The following is a 20,417-nucleotide window of genomic DNA, read 5'->3' on the forward strand; positions in this document are numbered from 1 at the left end:
CGAAAACATCCCAAGGAACTGTCTGGCCTAAGTCAGATGAATCACGTCATGGAAGTGACAGTTCCTGTGCACTCACTGCAGAGGGGTTCTCTGTGACTAACGCTGATATCAGCATCTATGCTGCAGGTATTTAAATAGAAGCAAGATTAATCCCACTTGTCAAGTCTCCTCCTTGCTTCCTGCTGGGACACAGCGTATTGGGGGTTTTGTTGGCTTAGGAAAAGAATCTGGAACAGAATTCCAAGGATGTTAATTTATAGAAATCTGACTTTTTTTTTTTTCCCCTTAACCAAATTTTGCAGTGGAGTTTGTAATCATGCTGACAATCCTGGAATCCTGGCTTGGAAGGGACCTCAAGGGTCATGTTGTCCAACCTTTCTAGGCAAAGCATGACTTAGACTGGATGTCCGAGCACCCTGTCCAGATGAATCTTAAGTGTCCAACACTGAGGAATCCATCACTTCCCTGGGGAGGTTCTTCCAGTGCTCTCAGTGTGAAAACTTTCCTCTTGTGCCCACTTGGAATCTCCCCAGCAGTAACTTGTGCCCATCACCCCTCATCTTTTCCACATGACTCCTTGTCAAAAGGGAGTCTCCATCTTCTCTGTAGCCCCCTTTTAAATACTGGAACATGGGGATGAAGTCTCCCCTGAGCCTTCTTTTTTGCAGGCTCAACAGTCCCAGCTCTCTCAGCTTTTCCTCACACGGCTTCCCAGTCCCTGGATCATCTTTGTGACCCTTCTCTAGACCCTCTCCGGTCTGTCCACACGTAGAGCAGAGACCAAAGCTGAACCCCTTTATTCCAGGTGTGGCCTGACAAGCACTGAGTGGGACAATGACATCTTTATCCCTGCTGGTGATGCCCTCGTTGATGCCCCCCAGCATCCTGTTGGATTTCTTTGCCACAGCAGCACACTGTTCATTCCTATGGAGCTTGTGTCCACCAGGACCCTCAAGTCCCATTCCCAGAGCTGCTCCTAGGGCAGATCCCAGCCTGTGCTGCACTCCTGGAGGTGTTTACCAACTTTACATGTGGTTTTCATTTCAGAGCAGTCAGAAATCATGGTAGGTGTGTATTTGGAAGAGGTTTAGCATCATCCAGTGGAAACCTGCATTATAGGACATCCTATACCTCTGAAAACTGAGCTCAAACTGTAGTAATTGCTGCAGTCCCCTTAGACTGCTGCCATCTCATAGGAGTAGGGAGCTGCATCCCAAGCGCAGGCCCAGGGGGAATGGAAAGATTCAGGTGAGGTTATTGCCTCCTTGTGTTTGAAATGAGTTTCTCTGGAGTTTGTACGCTGAAAATAGAGGCCTTGGCTGGGATATTTACGCAGGGTACTGCTGCCTTGTGTTGATGTCTATAGACTCCTTGTTGGCAGCATCTGCAGACATCAACACAGAAATGCACTGTGGTGTATTTGGAGTATTTGTCCAGCAGGTTGATTGAATGCAAGCATAAATATGTGAATGCACAGATGGTGCCGGAGTGATGGATCAGAAAAGAGCAGAATCCCCAATGAGGATGGATGGTGGTACTGAGCTTTCCTATGCTGCCTCCGTAGCACATGTTGGTCCTTCAGTGAAGCTGATGATGCTGAGGGCACTTTGTGTCTTTGCCGGTTAGTTTGGGGCGTCTTTACAGAGCTGAATTCTACCTAAGTGAAGGAAAACAAAGGTTTTTTGCCACAGTGCTGGGGCTGAGCTGTTCTTTCTTGGAAGGGGAAAGATGGCTTTTCTCCTTCCATCCGCACAAGAAGCGCTCTTTGCCATTGCCCTTGGGGGGGTCTGTCATCAAAATGTCTTTCCTTCTCCAGCTCAGATTGACAGTTATTTTCGCATTGCCATGAGTGCCCGTTCCAAGGACTGAGTCAGGTGTTGAAGCACTCATATAGTAAACTGTTAATCCTCATCTATTGAAACTGCCCACAGAGGGAATGTGGGGTGCGATGCCATGACAAGTACCGTCTCCAAGCGCCATGCTCCTGACTTTGGTGCTGAACCGACTTGTTCCTCTTTGAGGGAATGTCAGCTGGGGCGGATACCTGCTTGTGCTAATGCACTCCTAAAGTAGGTTGAGTTAAATTAAGGAACTGGCAGCAAGAACAAGCAAGAAGCCTAAAGGAAGCAGTGCTGCCAAGCGCTGGCATCCCTGCCAAGGCCAGTACAGCAAGGCACAGCTGGGTACGCTCCGAGACGTGTCCAGCACAAGAGGTGACTTGCCCATGAAGCTGACTCAGTGGGTCATGGGCTGCTCTGTGTTTGCTTATCTGCCATGGGACACAAAGTGCTTGACCCTGTTGGAGGCATTGGGTCTTGTGATGACAATACACAGTGTTGGAGGTTGGCTAAATCTTCCGCTGTTGTTTGGTTGTGCCCTGAATCCTCTTACAGCAGGTCATGTCAGTGATGTGCTGGAGTTGTTGGGAATGGGTTTTGAGTCTGTTGAGCTCTCAGGGATCTGAGCACATTGCTCAGTTCATGGTGGAAGGCAGTGGTGTGCATCCAGAGGCTCAGCTCTCCCTTCCTTTCCCGTTTTCCTTTTGTCCCAACTCACACACCTTTGCGTACTCTCCCAAGGCTTTAAGGTCACACCAAGACTGGAGTTAGGAGGGCTGGAGCTTGGGTCTCCCACACAGGCACATTTCTACATGCTATCTCCGCCTATCTCAGCTCGTTGGCTCTTGAGATAGCATTTTACCTGTACTTTTCCATCCCAGGTGAGGCGAGCGGGATAAACACGGCGTGATGCAGAGCAAAGACTTCGCTGTGAGTTCACCGAGATGCCAAGAGTTTCAAACGTGCCATCTAGTGGCATAAACTAAGAGCACTCAAAAGAAAGGAAATCCTCCCCCCCCCCCCCCCCCAATTCATCCCTCCTCCCAATATGCGTTATTTGTGAAATGCTCCCTTGTTTTGGGCTGAAAATGAGTATTTATGGCTCCTGCTACCCTGCCAGGTTTTGTGAGTGATGAGCTCCTCAAGGATGTGTTAATCAGGAGGAACGGGGAATTCTTCAGTCTGTTCTGTCACTCGTGTACTGAACTTAAGAGGTCTGTACCTTCGTACCAAGAACCAAATCAGCTTTACAAACACAATACATGTAAGCTTAAAACACCCTTGCCGTAGGGAGAAGGAGGGAACAATAACATGCTTGCCTGTAGCCACGCAGCGCTTCACCAACAGAGCCCTGTCACGAGATGCCCTGTGTTTGTACATGAGCAACAGGACATGTTCCACCCCAGCGAGTAACCTGACGTTCTTCCAGCTTCCTCTCTGCCAAAAAAGGCTGCACCAAATTGCAAAAGGCTTAAAAAAAGTCATTCTCCGAAGCTACATTCATCACCACGATAAGAATAGGCCTTACGACGAGGAGTGTTAGTTCGTACCACGGCTGGGCATGTGTGCGCCGTGAGTTACAGCCTGAATTAGGTCTGTCTCGGGTGTTTCTCTTCACTGTTCTCTTCAACTCAAGCTCTGGCGCAGAACTCAAGTTGCTCAGGCTGATGTTTATGTGTGCTTGCTGTTCCTAGGCTTTTTACCTAGAGGTCATCGTGTCCTTTACTCTTACTACCAAGAAACTCGCCGTTTGGCTTGGATGATGTGCTCCATCTGTTGTAGCTACCAGAGTAAGTCAGGAGAGTGATTCTCTGCTGCTTCACATGCCTCTGGAGTCATCCTTTTTGTGCCAGGGGCAGAATTCAGCCGTTCCTACAGCTCTACTCTTCCTTTGTGCATGTGGTTTATGTACAAGCCGATGAGATGAAATCTAAAAGACCCTGGAATTCTGGAATTACAAACTTAAAATAATACAGAAGAAGGAATAAGAAGAGTTAAACACCTAAGAATCGCCAGCAAGAAGTGTGCCACTATTAAATGCTGGAAGTACAGCTATCCTAACTTCAGGTGTGCTTACACAGCCTGGATACAATGCAGAGAGGGGATTAAGAAAAGCAATCGAAACCTCAGCTGCCAAACACCCAGCGAAGTCCTCCTCTCTGCAGGGTCAGGGTCACGCTGTTCTTGCACATTCACTCACTCTGAGTCCTGCGTGTGCTTCGTGAGCAGCGGCGTGATTCAGAAAGGAGGGCTGAGAGGTCACTACTCAGCTCCTAAACGTGTGGTATCAAAGCTACAGCACGCTGAGAGGCTGAGGGGGTAGGAGGAGGGAGCAGAATGCATCTCCCTCTTCCAAGGTGAGCGATTTACCAATAGGAGGGTGCAGAAAGGTGAGTAGCATCTCTGACCGTGTTTCTCCTAAGGAAATATTAGTGTGGTGCTGTGTGCTGGACCTTGGTGCTCTATTGTGGACCTCTGAAAGGTTAGGGTGAGGTACCTACAGTGTTATTTCTGTGATGGTTTAATCTTAAACAAGATGTTTAATTAGTGTCTGATACAGTCCTTGAACTGCCTCTCTGTGGTAATGCAAAATGGGACATGGCCGAGGGGAAATACTCCTGGTGCTGTCAGTGGAGTGCCTGTGCTGATCAGGTAGAGACTGATGTATTTATTCGGATGTAGACACATAAATGACATGGAAGTGGTGTATTTTTGTCTTGCTGTTTGTTTGTGCTGACTGCACCCGCTCAGGGAGATGTGCTCTGCTCCCAGCCCATGTGGGAAATGGGTGTGCTTAGCACAAGCAGTTCCCTGCGCTGGTGGTGTATGGGGCTTAGACCTGGACTCTCTGTGCAGCATGGAGATCACCACTACCAGTGCCTAAAGGGGCTACAAGAAACCTGGAGAGGGGCTTTGGACAAGGGCCTGTAGGGACAGGCCAAGGGGAATGGCTTGAACCTGCCCGAGGGGAGACTGAGATGAGCTCTGAGGCAGAAGCTCTTCCCTGTGAGGGTGCTGAGGCGCTGGCCCAGGGTGCCCAGAGAAGCTGTGGCTGCCCCATCCCTGGCAGTGTTCAAGGCCAGGTTGGACACAGGGGCTTGGAGCAAGCTGCTCTAGTGGAAGGGGTCCCTGCCCATGGCAGGGGTTGGAACTGGATGAGCTTTAAGGTCCCTTCCAACCCAAACCAGTCTGGGAGTCTATGATAAGTCAGTAATCACAATCTTTCACTTGGTTTAGTGGGGATATTTTTGTTGCTGGTTGTTGTGGATGATTTTGTTTCTTTTTATCTTTTCATTGTAAAGCAGTTGATGCTTCAGTCTGCCTATTTGGTGGTTTTATTCTGAGTACAAGAGCTTGAGTTTTAACACCTGGTTCACATTCCCAGCTTTTGGTCTTAAAAGACTGGCTTGAGTTCGGTTGTGGTGGTCCTGGGAAGCATAGACCTGTCTGAAGCAGTGTTTGTCCCTGTAAGGTTGTGGGAGCCCAACGTGGATATGAGCTTACCAGTGCCATGTCCTCTTAAGTGTTTGTGGAGCAAACCATCCCTGCCAGCACACCTGGGTGTGCTCCCTCCAAACAGCAGCCATGGGAACAATCTAACACGGATGTACTGCGGGCCACAGGTCAGAAAGCGAGCAATTTATTAGACAGAGTGGATGGACCTGCCGGTGGAGTGATGTGTTCAGGAGAACAGAAACACCAATCGCATCCTTGTAAATAGAACAGCACTGAGAAACTTCGCATCATGCCTTTCAAATCGGCTATATTTTGAGTGTGCTTAATTCATTATTGTTTTAACCAAAGTTAAATCAGACTCGGGTAAGCAATGAAGATGAACCGTTCCAGCTACTATGTGCCTTTTATTATAAGGAACATGATGGGGTTTATACCAAAAGAAGCAGATGCTTTTCACCTGTTATCTCTCCTTTGGCCAAGTAGGTTTTGATTTTATAGCGGTAAATACTTAACTCTTTGTACTACTGGGATGCAGTGTTTGGCTTTATGACTGCAATGCAGGTCTTTTATTAGTAAAACTTAATGTGTAACAGGATAATTCCGTTGCACCTACTACTATACAGGCTTGATTTCTTGCAAAAGAAGTTTCTACTTCCTTGATGGCCTTATATAAGCCTTAACTGGGAACGAATCCAGCATGTTCGATGGGAAGAAAGGAGCTGCTTCAGAGCGGGCTCTTCTTTAGCAATAGTCGTAAACAGGTTTATATATAGGCACCGCTATTACACACAAAGCTTGCTGAAGAAATGCTTCCCCAGAACTAGTGGATTTAATGCAGGCCACAGGGACTGTGCTTGAGCTAATTCGTGAGCAGACCTGTTGTAGTTAACCCAGGGCAAGGTTTAAAACACAAGAACATCTCCCAAATGCATAGCTGCTGCAAGGGCTGGGTGTTGAAAGGCTGTTTGCTGTAAAAACAGGCTCAGAAACTTCGGCTGGCATCCTACATATGCAAATGCAGGTGCTGTACATGTTATATTTGGATTTTAGGGTTTTTCAGCTGCATTTCAAGTCGATCAGGAGCAGCATTATGTGGTTGGATCGCTGGCTTTCATCACCCATACCCAATCATTACACAGGCGCTCCATCAGCCCCCTCTCCCCAACAGTGCCTGCAGCTGAGCATCAGCACATTTGGGAACAATAAAGGGCTGTCATTTGGGAGTTTCTTTGCCTTCTTAATCAGGCAGGACCCCGAATTCCTCCTTCACAGAGCTCATGGATCAGGCTTGTGGCTCAGAACAGGTATGCTTGGATGTGAGCAAGGCGAGGGTTGGGCTTAGGAGCTTTGTTGCTGATGTACACGCAGCATCGTTGGCTGCGTGCTCCGGTGGAGTTTGGGATAGGTACAGGACAAACCATGGCAAGGCTCCTGCCTTTGTGATGGATTTGGTTTTGGGGGATAATTTGCTGGTTTTGCTCCTCGCCTCCTTCCAAACGAGCTGAATTGTGAACGATATGTTAATGTGAGGAGACACACAAGAGAGGCTGAAGCAATACACTGACACGTTGAATAATTAGATCATCTCCTGCGCAGGAAGAAAAGTCAAGTACGAAACAGGAACAAGAAGTGCCTCCCTCCCCCATCGTACAGGCACCAGGTCTGGCTCCTTTCTGCATGCAGAAGCAGGTTTGACAATTAGATCTTTAGTATTAATTAATTCCTGAAGATTCCAAGTGTTGGGTGTAGTAACTGCCTGCTGGTTTTGGGGGAGAAGTTGGGAGTCTTGTTTCCAGAGGGCTGGATCCGTGAGCTGCGTCATTGGTGATGAAACAAAAACCTGACTGTTGCTGGACGAGGTCTGTAGATGCTGTAGCTGTTAATAGGGTCTTCTTGGGAAAATCCTCGTGGATTTTGTCCTGAATAGGAATTAGATGAAGGGAATGCCATAAAGAGGCACAGGGCATCGTGGCTGCCTTTCTGCCTGCTAGGATGTGGTGTTGTGGCAAAGCAGCGCTGTGTGTTACTTCAAAAGCTTCATATCTGTGACTTAATCACTGCTCGATAATCAATAAGATCTCAGCCCTGTGTGAACCTCTGCCTGCGGGGAGGGCTGTGCTGGTACTCCAGCTTTACGCACTCTGGTGTGCAAAGTTTACTTGTTTGATGAACATAACGCTTTGCTTTTGTTCCCTTAATCGCTTCCTTGGAAGAGTTAACTTCCGAAGCAGCCCCACATCAGTTCTCTCAGTTGTTTTCATTATTTTTCTTGTCACGCGCAGTGAAGGGCTGGTGTTTGTGAAATGTCTTCTTTTATTTTGTGTCTGTCCCCCCCCCCCTTCCCCTTCCCATGGCAGCCTTGGTGATGCTGGCATCAAAAAACCCACCCCAAACGCTCTCTTGTCTGCTCTCCTCTCATTTCTTACGTTATCTTTTCAACCGAGTTCCACTCCTTTTGAACGGGACTGCTTATAGAATAGAGCACTTTTCCTTCAGGGTGATTGGAGCGCTCCGGAATTCTGTATTCCTCTAAAGGGAGAGACTGGAGCAATGGGGCTTCCACGTGCTCACTGCTGAGTAATTTCCTTTTGTATCGCTGACAGGTGACTCAAAGCAGGAGCTAGCAGATGGCTGCATCGTTAGCTGGTGGCCACAGCCTTACGGGATGAGGTTTGGAATTCCCATCAAAGTCGGGATTAAGCACTCAGGATACGTTGGTGGCACCGAGCACGCTGAGGCGGGGGGGAGAGCCTGGAAGAAGAGGAAATCATTCCTAGCGACTCATCTTGTGGTTGGGTGAGTCAGGGGTCTGCTGGCGGTGGTCAGAAAGGCACGTGGCTCACACTGCCCCCTCTTTGTGTGCTCTGCAGGATGCAAACTGCCTCTGCAGATCAGTTCTGCCCTTTTGGGTTTTGTCCAGTGAGTTATTTCCAGACAGGAATTACTGTATTTTCTGGAATGAGTATTGTGAAATTCTTCTTCTCCTTCTTTTTTTTACAGTGGGCAAGTTTTCAGCTGGTGATTTATCAGCAAAAGTATTTTACAGGATCAGAGTTAAAAGCTCGTCTTAAAACAAATCTCCCCTTGTGCGATAGGGAAAGTAAAAGCATCTCAGGTTCCAAAGGATGGAGGAATAACCGAAAGAGCTAGTTCTTGGAATAGTAGCTCCATTGGCACTCGCTGGTGATTTCCTGTGCATTTGCTGCAAGAATCACTCTGTGATGTGAGTAGGTGGTACTAAAGGGTTATTACGAAACCAATTTCCAACCAGCCGTTTCGAGTCATGGATCAGGAAGAGGGATAGCAGCTTCAGAGCCTTCTCTTTGTTCAAGCAGTGCGCCTGAGATGCACACACAGGATACTCAGTGCCTGCAATGGAACAAGGCAGGCTGGGGATGGGTCTGGTATCATGTGAAGAGCTCTTCTCCATGCCACTCCATCTCAGGGATGGGAAGCAGGAACGTGGGCTGGGAGCCGGCAGCAGCGTGCAAGGTGCACACGGAGTGGTTTTCCTGCCTGTCCTCCCCATTGTAAGTATTCCTCTCCTGGTTTCTCCCCAGACAAAATGGAGCTGCGTCAGGATGGGTGCCTGTGCCAAGCGAGGTGGTGCTTTGGAGCTGTTTGGTTCTGTTCTGGAAGCAGATGGGCTGCCACTAGCAGGAGACAGTTGGCTTCTCCATCCGAAAGGGGTGCTTAAGGGAATTGGTCTGGCTCCTAAACCAAAGGAATTGTTGACCTACTGACTCAGTTCGGAAGCATTAGGGAAGCAGTCTTCCTGTGGTTTCTTTTGTTGGTGGCAGCTTCGGAAGACGTCTGTGAGCGTACGGGGATGAGGAGCAAGAGGAGAGAGTTCTAATACCTGCTGCCTGTGGGATTTATGTAGAGCCAGGAGCAAGCTGATGGCTGAATAACACTTAAACTTGTACGGGTGTTGCTTCTGCTGGCAATGCATTGGTAAGTTGATGTACTTCTCTTTTTCAGTGCTAAGATGGTATCTTGCTAAACGGAACTAAAGGAAAGCGTTGTGAACGTAGCAAGGTGGATTTGTTATGTCACTGGAGCTGGCCTGCCACAGTTTAGGAGGCTGTAATTAAGGGGGGAAACTTACTCCAGCAGGTCAAGGAAAACAGCTTGAAATTGCTGTTCCCACCCGTTTTTAACCTGGAACGTTGGTGTTAAGGAAAGGGGTTGGGGCAGCCCTCCAGCCTGGGGATAGATCATCCCACAGTCACTGCTGAGCTGTTATTTTCCTGTTAAACTTCATTGAATGAACAAGGCTTCAGTTTTGTTGAATTTCACATGAAAAAATCATATATCCATTCCTGGAATGAAATGGAATGGTACTTTTCCTAAACTGTGCCTAAAATAGGAACACTGGTATTTGTAAGTGGCTCTGTAAATCCCAAGGAAAAAGCTATCATTTAGTGGTTTCTCAAAACCCCCAGATCATTAACATTGGCTGGCAGGAATCATGTTGGCTGACAGAGATAGGTCTGGGAGTTGTGCTCCCTGAATCTGCTCTCGGCTGTGATACTGGTTTGGGGAGGGAGTTTTGGGAGCAAGGGGAGCTTCTTGAGCAAGTCATTTATTCTTAGTTGTTGGTAAAATGAGGATGGTGATACCAGCCTCCCAGTGCCTAAAAGGGCTACAAGAAACCTGGAGAGGGGCTTTGGACAAGGGCCTGTAGGGGCAGGCCAAGGGGAATGGCTTGAACCTGCCAGAGGGGAGACTGAGATGAGCTCTTAGGCAGAAGCTCTTCCCTGTGAGGGTGCTGAGGCACTGGCCCAGGGTGCCCAGAGAAGCTGTGGCTGCCCCATCCCTGGCAGTGTTCAAGGCCAGGTTGGACACAGGGGCTTGGAGCAAGCTGCTCTAGTGGAAGGTGTCCCTGTCCATGGCAGGGGTTGGAACTGGATGAGCTTTAAGGTCCCTTCCAATACAAACCATTCCATGATTTAACTTACCAGCATTATTATGTTGTCTGTGTTAAGATGCTGATACGTGATGCTGTAGCTCCTGGATTTCCAAGGCATCTCTTTGAATGCACAAGCTATTAAAAGATGGGGAAAGTGGAATCATAATGATTTATCATTCCCTGTGGCGGGTCTCTTCCAGACACCAGCTGCAGGAATTGCTGGTGCTGTGTCCTAAGGAATTCACCGCTGCTGTTCTGCCCTGGCTGGGTGACACCCAGACTCCTCACATTCCCAAACCCATTGAATCAGCAGCTGTAGTGAGACACTCATGGTTGTTTTTCCCTCTCTTCCAAAACAGCAGCAATCCATACACCGCAAATCCCCGTGGAACTGGGAATAAACCCAGAGGTTTAACAACAAATGAAGGGGGAAAGGGAAGGTTTTGCATTGCACTGGGTTTCCTTCCCATAAGCGCTTCCTCTGGATGCTAGGAGAAGAGCTCAGGCACGGGGTGGCTTTCTGGTTGTACCGAATGGTGTGGGAGGGCGGGTCAGGGAAGAGTCACTTGGTTGTTATGTGGGTGTGAAAAGCCTATGAAAAGGATAGGGTGGAGGAAAATACTGTACTTGAATTAAACAAATAAAGGAGAAGGAATCAGATATTCAGAGTTAGAGATCTGGTTTAGCTGAGTGTTTCTGGGAATGAACCACGTATCTTCTGAAAACCATGTATTTAACCAGAAGCTTATCAAAATGGTCTCAGGAGGCACTTTGTATGGTTTTAAGCAACAAAAAGCCATTAAAAAAGTCATTGGTTCCTTATCATTTTAGATTAAAAGAAAGGAAGTTGCACATTTTTATAGCCTCTAAAGCGTTAGCTGTTAAACCTGTATGGACGCGGTCAGTCCTCAGGCTTACAGTGGAGCAGTTTGGTTTGTTAAGGAGTTGCAAGCGGGCCCTGTTTGAGGAGAAGGAGTCTGAGATTTTTCAGTTCACTGCCGTGCAGCCATCTATGGGACAGGGAATTGCTGCGATCGTTTTGGGGACCAGGCTGCTATCACTGATGCAGAGCAGAGGGATGGTTGGCAGTCATAATAAGGGGGAAGGTCACATTCTGAATCCTGATTTTATGTACATGAGTGTTTGCAGTCTCTCTATTCCATTGCACTCTTTAAAACGTCACTTAATCTGATTGAGAGAATCTGAAATACATGGTGTAGAGATTACACTTTTCCATGCCTTTTTTGGTTAACTTTACTGGGATAAAAAGGCAGCGTATGGAGGCAGGAATAACAGAGCTTTGCTCTGATCAGAATATTGCTTGTTATTTTAGTGGAAGCCTTGATCTTCTACAAAACCAAGCAAAAATCCAAACCACCTTAATCATAGATAAGTAAGATTTTGGGGTCCCCAGAATAAGGACGTGGAGCTGTGGGAGCGAGTGCAGAGGAGGCCATGGAGATGCTGGGAGGGCTGGAGCAGTTCTGCTCTGGAGCCAGGCTGAGAGAGCTGGGCTGGGGCAGCCTGGAGAAGAGAAGGCTCCTGAAGGGGAGACCTGAGAGCAGCTCCAGTGCCTAAAGGGGCTGCAGGAAACCTGGAGAGGGGCTTGGGACAAGGGCCTGTAGGGACAGGCCAAGGGGAATGGCTTTAACCTGGCAGAGGGGAGACTGAGATGAGCTCTTAGGCAGAAGCTCTTCCCTGTGAGGGTGCTGAGGTGCTGGCCCAGGGTGCCCAGAGAAGCTGTGGCTGCCCCATCCCTGGCAGTGTTCAAGGCCAGGTTGGACACAGGGGCTTGGAGCAAGCTGCTCCAGTGGAAGGTGTCCCTGCCTGTGGCAGGGGTTGGAACTGTGTGAGCTTTAAGGTCCCTTCCAACCCAAACCAGTCTGGGATCCTATGAAAGCAACCCAATGCTCGACATTTCAGGTCCGTGCAGTGTCTTGGTAGCGTTCATTTGTACAGATTCCTGAGGGATTGCCATGCAGAAGTGCACAGGTGAGTTGCAGAGAATTTGTTGGCTTTTCCTACTTGTTTGTTTTGTACATTGTTGGAGTGAAGCTCTTCATGGCCTGTAGCTATCCAACCACGGGGTTTGCACCTGAAGTTTACATGCAAAACAGGGAGCCCAGAATTGGACCTGGAAAAGAGGAGTGCTTCCTCTTCTGTTGCTGGAATGGTAATAGTGTGTTTAAAAGTATATGACCATTAAGCCAAATAAAAATGCATGTTTTCCAGCAACATGGGTATGAATAGGAGCCACTTTAATCGATGCATTTTCAAAGTAGAGTTGTGTGGGATGATCTCTGGCATCTAATTCCCTCCCTTCTTTCCCATATGTTGGCAAACCAAGCCAGTGCTGCCAGGCCATGCTGTGACTTCAGGGCTTCCCTGGTGCAGTAAATGGAAGCTAGAAAGTGTTCCAAACTCCTAATCAAAGCTTAGGCACCTGAATTGTACCTTTAAGGTACCTCATTGTACCTTTAAGGACCTAACTGGCTACTGAAATTCCCTCTGTGACCTGTTATTACAGGCTCCTGTGTCTATATGCAGGTTTATTGCCAAGACATGAGGTTGGCAGAAGTGAGTCATAACTGTGAAGAGCTCAGCACTGCTCTTTGGTTTACTTTCATCCACCAAAAATAAAAGGATTTCCAAGAATACAGGTAGGCATATGCTGTTCTCCTGTTAGGGCAGAGCTCTCACTGGCTCCCAAGTGTATTGCCATAGCTCATAGGATGTATTTCTGAAGCTCAAGTATAAAAGGAGCTGTGTATGCGTTTTTATCTCATCTTCACTGCAGTAGGCACGAGGAATTCCTGGAGAAGGGACCAGAATACAAGGCTCTGCCCTTTCTTCTGGGAGTCTCTTTCCTATGGAGTCATACCTGCCCTCCAGTGCTTGTGTTCTGTGGCTTGGTGAATTCTGACTTCCAATCTAAGCTGGCCCAGCTCCAGTGGGAAGGGCAGAAACCAGCCTCAACCCAAGCTCTGCTGCTTCCAGGGCTTTGTAGGAGGTGGGCTCTACAGGGTGAAGAGTGCCTAGCTTCCCAGGTGAGCTCTTAGCATTGGGTTCCTATTTAAAGGTGACAATACTATCTTCCGTGGACATGTTTTCGGATTACCATGATGGTTAGATGTTGTCCTGCGGTTGTTGCATGTGTGGTTTCAAGGTTAGCTTCTTCCATGATAATCACTGCTGAGCATGTGGCCTTGGGGTGAGCCACCTCAAGGTGCTGATCTGGTTTTCTTCTCCCAGTATTCTCTTTTGGGAAAGTTAGAGCTGATCCAACTCATCACATAGCTGAGTGATGGTAGTGCTCAGGGGAGCAGAGCAGGGACTCGTGGCCAGAAGCAGAGGAAGAGGTGGGAATGTCCCTTTCAGTGTCACCTGCGTGAAGTTCAGTTCAACCTGTTCAGGAAACAGCACCTCCCCTGTTTCTTAAGCACTGTGGAGCTCAACAAGAGCTGATTTAACCCTGCTCTCCAAAACAAGCATTGAGTTTTCGTCTTCCCTATTTTCCTTTGGCATCTGGATTTTAGGTGTCTACATTTAACTTCTGAGTACAGCAAGTAGTCAGTGTACTGCTTTTGTGTTTCCATTTTTTGTTGGGAGCCTAAGTACTTGAGAGTAGGGTTAATAACATTGTACAGAGGCAAAGAGGAGTTTATGCTTTAATGTTTATAACAGCAATTAGTAACAGGCCAAGGGGAATGGCTTTAAGCTGCCAGAGGGGAGACTGAGATGAGCTCTTAGGCAGAAGCTCTTCCCTGTGAGGGTGCTGAGGTGCTGGCACAGGGTGCCCAGAGAAGCTGTGGCTGCCCCATCCCTGGCAGTGTTCAAGGCCAGGTTGGACACAGGGGCTTGGAGCAAGCTGCTCCAGTGGAAGGTGTCCCTGCCCGTGGCAGGGGTTGGAACTGGATGAGCTTTAAGGCCCCTTCCAACACAAACCAGTCTGTGACTGTGAGCATTTATAGAGCCTGACAGGCTTATGACACTGAATAGTTATTTGTTTGAACAGCATCACATGTTGTTCTTGTATTCATGCATTCCCAAAATTTGCCTTTGTCCATAAACTCACAAATCCTACCCCATCCTAATCAAAGCTGGGGTAGAATTTCCATACGCCATGAATGAGAAACCTGTCAAAACACCCTCAAACACAACTCTCCAAAGATGATTTCAAGGCACCGATGGCTCATCAGTGGAATTCCAGCATCACGTTGTAAAGGATTCTCTTTCTATAAGCCTCTTTTTTCCTGTTCTGCTTCGGAGTTTTTTCACTGCTCTGCCATTTTTCTCTTCATCTTCCTGCTGCTTTAACTCCTTATTGCTGTAATCCGTTTCTCTCATACCTGTGCTTTCAACATCAAAGGTGTGCTCGTGCCATGTCCTTTTGCACTTTCTCCTTTTGCATCTCTGCTTACCTCATAACTTTAAAATAGCAAACAAAGCACGTGAGCTGAGAAACAAGCGGGTGTTTCACCCTAAGGGAGGATTTTCACAGCACACAAATCAAGAGTAAATACTTCAAAAAGCTGTATAATATAGATGCAACTGCACTAACACTTACATGTCTCTATGAGTAAAGTTATTTGCATGTGTAAGTGCTGACGCAGTTGAACTTGGTGTTATCAAATCCACTGTCAAAAGCTGACCCAGATGATGATTGTCTCTTTTATGACTTGAATTCTGTTTTGCCTATTTGGGAGAGTCACCCACAGCTCTGTAATGCCACACGCATGCCATTCAGAGCAGGTTATCCTAATGCATGACTTTGAGCGAGAGCAGCATAGCTACAACATCCAGCTACGAGCACCTCCTTTTAATTGAACCCTTTGATTATCACACTGTGATCAGCCTATCGAGCTGCTACAGAAGTTTGCCAGCCCTCTGCTAAAGCGCTCCTATGGAATTACAGAATCATAGATGTTAGAGATGGAAAGTGCATTAGCTCATCCAGACCGTCGTCTTGCCAGTACATGTTTTCTGCTACAGGTTTTATTTCCCTGCACTTTATAGTTAGAGATACTCTAAGAACTTGGCCTCCCACTTTGAGCTTCGGGAGTCTTTTCCACCAGGTTTCATGGCAGGAGTTTTCTTTGCCTGATATTTGGCCTAAATTTTTCCATTTCTTTGTTTTACCATAGTATTTCAAGTCTGCGTGCTCATCTTTGAGTAATTCTCTCTGTGGTGTTAACCGCCTGTAAATAGGAGTGGAATAGCACTATGTGCTCTAGAATATTAAGATGTATCACTTACCTTAAGTGCTGCGTGCTCAGTTCTGCAGGATTTGGGGAAATTACACTGATTGAAGCTAAGTTTTAAACTGAACTGCTAATAGTATAATTTCAGATGCATATTCTATTCCCATATAAGTTTTGGTGTCACTTGAGAAATTACTGAATTACCTGAAAAGGCCAATTTTCCTCAGAAGTGAAAATGTTTTTATATGGGAGAGTTACACCAGTGTAACTTCAGTGATTTTTAACTCTATTGTGGCATTTAAACAGCAGGGAAGCAATGTATGCAGGCAAGTCTGCAGAGGGCATTGCAGGGGAAATGAAAGTATCACAGTTTTCCATTACTAACAGAGACAGTGGAAGTTATAATGTGGTTATTTGAGCCTTCCCCCCACCCAGCCTGCCTTTATCCTATCTTTTACCAGAGTTTCTTCACTTCATAACTACTGTTTATTGTTTCTTACAGTTTAACTCGTTTTGGTGGGATGCAGAGTAGGGATGTTGGTGGGAGAGGTGAGGACGGGCATATCATGGGAGGTAAAGTTACTACTAGAGAGTGGATTGGAGGTGTCTGAGGAACAGGTTGTGTGGCTGAACAGGGAGATGAATGAAGAACGTGTAAATGGGTGGGTTATGGAGCGAGTAACAGAAAACGTGAGTGGGCAAGTAATGAGACTGGCAAGTGAGAGAGGAGGTAGGAGTGGGTGAGTAGTTGGGTAGGTATGCAGGGGTAAAGCTGTGGGCTGGCTCTGATGGGACCTGTAAGACTGGTAACCACCACCCCACTTGAGACATGAGGAGAGAACCAAGGGCCAGAACCGTGATGGGTGAGCAGGCAGACCCTCGGGACCTCCCGCACTTTCCACTGGTGCATCCAGCTGAATGGATGTCACATCATTTACTGCGCCTAAACTTCACCACATTGCACATGCAGTGAACAATAATCCTCACCTTGCTCAGATGGTTGCATTTGGCTGGTGTTCTGCAGAAATACGTAGGACCATAATTACAATTTTCCAGGGTTTTTGGCTCTGACAAAGTCACAGGTGAAGCACTTTTAGTCCATCTGGAGCATTGCAGTTCATAACGGGTGTTCTCAAGAGCAGAAGTGAGCTGAGAGCTGCAGGTGAAGGGATTACTTGGTAAGTAAAAGGTACAAAGATGAGGGAGACGCTGAAATTACAAATGCTCAACACATCAGCTTAATAAAGGCAGCTACCAAACTGAAGATCCTTTCATTTTAATGAATGAGATGGGAAGGTAAAATAACCTTAAATCATTAACAGACCTTGACTGATGGCGCTTTTATTAGGATCCTTTACTATAACTGCTATAAGGCTGGACATAGTTCACCGTGACTAATACCTAACTGGTTTTCATTTACTACGGCAGAGTTACAGCCCGAGCTGTGACCTCTCTGTGCTCAGGTACAGTCAGGCTATTGTTTAAGTTAATGGCTCTGCTATCCTGTTAAGTCATATTAAGTTGTGCACGGTACATATTCAGTGTTTATTGCACTAGAGCAAGTCCTTTTGAAGCCCAGTAGAGGCAAATGATTGCTGCAGGAAATTACAGGCTTTATCTCAGCTGCCAAAAAGGTGTGTATTTACTGAGGAATAAATTAATACGTGGTGGTGTCCTGAAAAACCCTACTAGAGACCAGTCCCTGCAGGGTTTTCATCCCACAGCTGAGAGTTTCCCCTTGCTGAGCCTGCTTTTGGATGAAAACTACATTGCTTTGTGTGCACATGGATTTGACAGCAGGATGGCAGCTCTGAGTCCCTCACTGCAAAAGAGGCATTGAGGTGCTGGAGTGGGGCCAGAGAAGGGCACTGGAGCTGGTGCAGGGCCTGGAGCACAGTGTGATGGGGAAGGGCTGAGGGACCTGGGGGGTTCAGTCTGGAGAAGAGAAGGCTCAGGGGGGACCTGATGGCTCTCTACAAGTGCCTGAGAGGAGGATGGAGCCAGGAGGGGCTGGGCTCTGCTCCCAAGGAACAAGGGATGGGACAAGAGGAACCGGCCTCAAGCTGCAGCAGGGCAGGTTTAGATGGAGCTGAGGAACAATTCCTGCCCCAAAGGGTGCTCAGGCATTGGCACAGGCTGCCCAGGGCAGGGCTGCAGTCACCGTCCCTGCAAGTGTTCACACAGTGTGGAGACGAGGCCTCAGTGCCATGGGTTAGTGGTGGCCTTGGCAGTGCTGGGAACGGTTGGACTGCATGAGCTTAAAGGGCTTTTCCAGCCTGGTTGATTCTATGAAGACCTGGTGTGTTGAGCAGCCTCCTGGGAGGGGTGTTTCAACCCTGTTGTGTTTTACATCCGTGGGTTTAGCACAGGTTCCATCAGTCGGGGTGGTTGCTTTGGAAGCTGTTTTGGGAAGGAGATGACATCCTGCCGTTTCAGCAGGGTTAGTGACACCAGCTCTGTGGTGCTTGCTGTGTTTTTATTGCCAGGCAGAAGTCTGTAACACTGGGTTACACAGGAAAACCTGCCAGGTGACTGCTGGAAGTATCCCTATGGAGTGACTGAAAACTGCCTCCTCTTGAGTGTGGTTACCTGTGGCAAGCTACATTTCCTATAAAGTTTGGGGCTGTCAGTAAGCCCGCTCGTGCAGTAGTCAGCGTCTGCTCATTTGTCATCAGAGACACATCCAGAAACCAGTTGCTGCTCTTAGGCAGATCGTTCTTACCATTAAATCAGAGCAAATCTCTTACTGATGCTCAAACGCTGTGCGAAGCAGAGGAGGGAGGAGCGTGTGGGTATGTTTAATACAAGCCTGTGTTGGATTGTAGATCTGTCAAAGCCCTGAATGTGCATTTCTGACGTAAGCAGAAATCCTGGTAGTGTTTGCCCGTGATTGGTCTGTGCTTTGGGAACTGCAGGAATTGAACTGCTGTGTCCAGAACACATCCGTGGGGCTGCAGGGACACTGAGAAAGTGTTTCCTGTTCACACCCTAACGAGAAGTTTGTTTGTTGTTCCTCTTGATATCAAACCTTGATATCAATTTGCTATCAGCTTAATAAGCCACAACAATCCTCAGAGCAGCATGCAGCCTCGATGGAAGCGAATACACAGGAACTACAGCCTCCCAGTTTCCCTTCTGTTGAATGAACGGCTTGTGTTCGGCAGTGGCAAGGTTACAAAGCATTTGCAACAAGCATGCTTCATCTTTGGCCCTTTTTTCTCCCTATGGGTGTGTGCTTCCTTTTCATGGTGGTGTTTTTCTTCTACCTCCCCTTTTTTATTTAACACAGCCACTCCTTCCATTTGAAGCATACGAAGTGAGCTGCTTGCTGGGCATGAAAACAACCCGAGCAGTTCTCATCCTTCTAATTCTTTATTACCTGTAAGGGCAGGTGCAGGAAGCCACTACAGGAGAGGAGGTTTGCTGACTCCTAACTTGCTTAAGGCTTGGGGTTACACAGAGGAGCAGTGGGTTTCAGATACCGTGGATAAAGTTCAGAACGTGGTCAGAAGGTGTGTTTGCTTGGCTTGGTTCACTCTGCCCCGTAGAGTTCGGAGCTGGTTTGTAAGCACGGATTGAACCAGGCTGTCTGAAGTCAATAAACACGATGTGGTTGCTGCTGTTGTACAACAGGGTTTATTTCTGGAGGTGCTGTCTGCTAATGCTTTCTTAACCTGGAGTCCTTCTGGTTGGTTGGTGCTCAAGAGAAAGTGAAGAGAACCACTCGCTTGTTCTCAGTAAAGGATGTTAACGCTGTTAGCTGAGGCAGTGTCTGTGGAGCAGCCAGACAGCTTAAAGAAGTAAGATGTGATTTGGGTTTCTTTTTCATTAACGTGCTGAAACCATTTAAAATGCTGAAATGGGGGTAGGGCAAGGAGGGTGGTAACAAATACATCACCCATCCCTTGGGATTCTGTGGTTTTGTCTGAATTCTTTGCTGCTTTCTTTTCATTCCCTACAGTCAGACATATGTTTCAGTTGCAGTCGCTGCTGTAGGACTGTAGCTGTGTGCAAGATGTCTCATTTGCCTAATACTAGCAATATGCGTGTGTGATAGCATTTTTGTAATGTTTCCCATAGGATCCCAGACTGGTTTGGGTTGGAAGGAACCTTAAAGCTTGTTCCCAACCCCTGCCAAGGGCAGGGACACCTTCCACAAGAGCAGGTTGCTCAAACACCTTTGCACTAAGATTCACAGCACCCTTTTTACACATCACTGTAGTTTCTGGATGGAGACTCCCGTGCAGGAACTTGTTAGTGAACACTTCTGCTCTGAGAAACAGTTGAAAGCAGCTTATTATTTATTGCCAGAAGTAAGTTTTCACTATTTGTATGTCTTGCTTGCTCCTGTGGAACCAGTTCATTTGTGAGAGAGTAATTTGTCTGCTTAAAACTGTTATGGTTCATTTACTAGAAGAAATGTAAACCAACTAACACAGAGCAGGAGGTCTGACACCTTCTTCTAGTTGTTCATGAGATGCCTGGAAGCTCTAAGTGTTTGATCTAAAGTTGTATGTGCAGACCAAGTTATATCCATTGTATAGGATGGGAATGCCTGTCAAAAACTATCTGGAAAGAGGGAATCTGTTAAAAGCAAGCATGTAGTTGTGGTGCTGCCATTTAGATTGGCAAGGCCACAGTCTTGTTAGAGTAAGTTAATAAAATAGTGTCAAAGAATGGGATAACTGCTGTTGCTGGTGTGCTTCAGGTATATCTGCTTGTACTGCTTGTGTTTCGTAGAATCCCAGACTGGTTTGTGTTGGAAGGGACCTTAAAGCTCATCCAGTTCCAACCCTGTGCTATGGGCAGGGACACCTTCCACTGGAGCAGCTTGCTCCAAGCCCCTGTGTCCAACCTGGCCTTGAACACTGCCAGGGATGGGGCAGCCACAGCTTCTCTGGGCACCCTGTGCCAGCGCCTCAGCACCCTCACAGGGAAGAGCTTCTGCCTAAGAGCTCATCTCAGTCTCCCCTCTGGCAGCTTAAAGCCATTCCCCTTGGCCTGTCCCTA

General features: G+C 47.4%; 1 protein-coding gene across 24 annotated transcripts in view; it reads left to right on the top strand.

Moving 5' to 3' along the window:
* Positions 1–20,417, top strand: part of LOC308224887 (uncharacterized protein) — a 153,519-nt gene that overhangs the window by 97,934 nt on the left and 35,168 nt on the right. For 5 of the 24 annotated variants that reach the window (XR_013957594.1, XR_013957595.1, XR_013957596.1 and 2 more), the window contains 2 exons: positions 7,898–8,090; positions 8,855–9,248. The exons of 16 other annotated variants lie outside the window; for them this stretch is intronic. The gene's annotated coding sequence lies outside the window, so the exon portion shown is untranslated. The remainder of the gene's footprint in view (positions 1–7,897; positions 8,091–8,854; positions 9,249–20,417) is intronic. 3 more of the 24 variants (XR_013957598.1, XR_013957599.1, XR_013957600.1) reach the window with 1 other exon arrangement.

The sequence above is a fragment of the Psittacula echo genome (assembly GCF_963264785.1).
Source record: "Psittacula echo genome assembly, chromosome: 1".
Classification (NCBI taxonomy): domain Eukaryota; kingdom Metazoa; phylum Chordata; class Aves; order Psittaciformes; family Psittacidae; genus Psittacula; species Psittacula echo.